This window comes from Rattus rattus, chromosome 3 (genome assembly GCF_011064425.1).
Source record: "Rattus rattus isolate New Zealand chromosome 3, Rrattus_CSIRO_v1, whole genome shotgun sequence".
Classification (NCBI taxonomy): Eukaryota; Metazoa; Chordata; class Mammalia; order Rodentia; family Muridae; genus Rattus; species Rattus rattus.
The window spans coordinates 105,657,007-105,660,409 of record NC_046156.1 but is presented as its reverse complement, the minus strand read 5'-3'; the positions used below and the strand labels follow the sequence as shown (position 1 = coordinate 105,660,409).

The 3,403-nt window shown below is 40.3% G+C and overlaps 1 pseudogene; it reads right to left on the bottom strand.

The window, feature by feature from the left end:
* Nucleotides 1–941: 941 nt before the first annotated feature.
* Nucleotides 942–2,288, bottom strand: LOC116895874 (annotated as a pseudogene).
* Between the last annotated feature and the right edge of the window lie 1,115 nt (nucleotides 2,289–3,403).

Below are 3,403 nucleotides of genomic sequence, written 5' to 3'. Positions count from 1 at the left end.
TTATATACAAGATAAACTTCGAAGGGAAGCTAGGCATAAAGAAGCAGAGACGTGTGGATAATACGGACAAAGGTGAAATTTTTTAGAAACATAGTCCTCTTTAGATAGTGCTGAGGGTGTGAGTGAATTTGACATATAGAACTGCAGGGATGCGAGATTTACATTTTTTGAGCTAATTAAGTAATTAACGACATGTAAGTCAAGCATGTATATGTCCAAAATATTAGTACAGATTAATAAAAATTATTTTGAAGAACATTTGCTACTGGTATACAATCCAGTGTGCTGATCTGAGCCAGAATACCTTGATTTACAGAGTAAGCGCATGTTGTTAGGACCACTGTAAAACTGACACACAGAAGTCTTTAATCATAAACCCACCTATTGAATAATAGAATCTTTATTTTTTTTTTTTTTTGTTTTTTTTGACATATGCTGTTTTATTACAAACAGTCTCAAATGAAAATATCTCAAAACCAGGTTAACAACTCCACCCTACAGAATTGGGGGAAGACGGGCAGAGGCTTTTCTGCTTGCCGAGTTTGGGTGGGAAGGTAGAAACAGAACTATTCTTAAAATGGTTGATATTACCCAAGCCTGAGAAAAGGCCCCAGAAGACACAATCACCCCTTCTAAAAAACTTAACGAGGGAATCTCAGCAGAGCTCCTAAGCGGGCACGTGGCAGTTCAGTTGTTTTGTCTTCCGGTTGTTTTCTTTCCACTCGGACCCTACGTGGTTCAAAACTCAGACCCAGGGCAGGACGGACAAGTCAGCTCTGGGAAGAGTTCTTCCAGCACCGCAGCCCTGTGCGCTGGTCCTTGGTTCCTATATAGTCCCTAGGGATATTATATTTAATATAATTTATATAAGGAAAATATAAAATCTGAGAAATTGAGGGAAAGTGAGGGACGTGGGGAGAAGATGGGGCTGCGGACCTTGCTCAGGCCAACTTGACCTCTTCTATGACCCCTTTGGCTTCTGGCTTCTCCTGCTTGGTTTTCTCTTCTTCTGTGACTTCTTTTTTCTCTTTGGGGTCTTTTTCTTTCTCATCCTCTGTTTTGACTCTTTTGGCTTTTTTGAAATTAGAAGAGTTCTTGCGACCTCTTTCTCCCCCTCCTCATCAGAATCAGAGAATTCCTCCTCACAGGCAATGCGTTTGTCAGCGGAGCAGATGGAGATGCATTTGTCAGGGCCTTCCTCATCCTCACCACTGCTCTCTTCTGGGATGGCATCCTCTGGGATGGCCTGCATTTGGACCCCAGGGGCATGGGGCAGCATTCTCAAGTTCTCAAAGAGCCGCTGCTTGATTTATTCCAGGTATTCATTAGTATTCTGTTTAGTCGTATTGGAAGGGCTGATGTGAAGCTTGAAATCTGGTCCAAAGTATTCACAGTAGTCATTGTATGCTATCTCATTAGGGATCTCTGTGTCCAGGGTCACAGCTGCTTCATAAGTCCAGCACTGAGTGACATGACGGCTGGTGTAGCCACCTCCTCCCAACATTAGCATTGGCAAGTTAAAGCTCTTCACAGCCTTCACACACTTGGCGTGTCCTTTGATGGTCAGATTGAAGCAACCTAGCTGATCCCCTGACAGGGAGTCTGAGCTGCACTTTAGGATCACTGCAGTAGGCTGAAACATCTCCATTACTTTGACACGATAGGACTCATCATCAATGTCATCTCGCAGTGGGTAGTACTTTCCTTTGCCAGCCCCAGTATCCCGTAGTTCCCAGTTCATGGGAGGTACCCTCCGTATTTATGAAAGGACACAGTCATGACCTGGTCTGTAGTATAGAAGGCCTCTTTCATGCCATTGCCATGGTCCATATCAATGTCAATATACAGCACCCTCTGGTGATACTTTAGAAGTTCCAGGATGGCCAAGACAATATCATTGACAGAACAGAAGCCAGATGCTTCAAAATTCTTTGCAAGGTGCAGGCCCCCAGCCCAGTTCACAATGATGTCTGTCTGCTGCTTTTTGAGTTTTGTAACACTTGCAAGAGAGCCACTCGTGGGCAACTGACATAACTCAAACAAGCCATCAAATACGGGACAGTCCTCACCCATATTGAATCTCTGCATCTGCTTGCTGTATTCAGACATATTATCTGGATGAATAGAACACAAGAATTTAATGTAGTCATCACTGTGGTACTTGGTCATCTCCTCAGCATTGGCTTTGTGAGGACAATATATTTCCATTTTTCGACAAAGTTGAGCAGCAAATTGTGAGTTATGTGGGTTTGGTGAGGCTTCATTGGGTGCCATGATCCTGATAACATTGAAGTCACAAGACCACAAATGGAAACACAGTCCTACTCAAAGCTTGGATCAGAACTGGCAGATTGTTCATTCTGCGTAACTCCTGACTAAGACTTTCTATAAGCAACTCTACAGTCAACATGCTTAGGGAAATAAGGTCTCTCCTTTCTGGGATCCTGTAATACTCCATTGCTGAATGCAGTGATAATGATATGACATCATTACTATTTGTCACCAACGTTCAATTAATTTTCAGCTCTATCTTTCCTGGAATCTTTACTTATCTGATTCTAGTTGTCTTAAATCCATGCTAAAAAAGACTTGTAGATGGATGTATATTTTCAGGGTACTTTTTATGAATTGTCTTTTGCACACATAATTAATAATGAATTTATTCTGACAGATTCTGCTTTTAGGGGGGTCAAGAAAAGCTGTGTATTTCTGACAAGTAAAGGGTTAGCTGCAAGAAGATGGTCAAGGTGACCTTGCAGGCCCTAGTTGCTCTTTCCTGTAAGCATATTCTGTTTTATTCATACTCTTGAATGTCTGACACCTAAATTTATCTTGATTTTTTTTATCTCCTTCAGCTTGTTGAAGTTGTAAAATTTTTCTGACTATAGGAAATTTTCTGAGAAAAACTCAGCTCATTCAAATATTATTAGTCTTGGCTTCAAAATGACAATAATAGCTGAGAAACAACAGAAATCAGCTGTGGCAGTCTGCCATTCCAGAGTCTTCTTTTTCCCTTGATGTGGGGTTTGATTCATCTCCTTTGGAGTACAGTTATGCAATGTGATTTACCAGTCTGTCTGGCTCAACTATGTTTATTTTTCAAATGGTTCATTACACAGATGTTCCTAAGAGCACATATGCGTTTTTGAATAATTAATATGTTTAGTATAAATTTTAACAATTCATTATTTCATTACCAATAGGTAGCCTTTAATCCTTGCTTCTCCTTGAAAAACATACACGATAACATTTCACTCAAATTCACTTTCATTCAAATTTATTCAACTCAGAATTATTTCTTAGAAATATAGTGTAGTGAGCTAGCAACAGCCAAATGAGTGGAAGGCTATATTTAAAAGCACACTGATTTTATCTGTTAAACTTAGCTTCTATTTTCATAGTT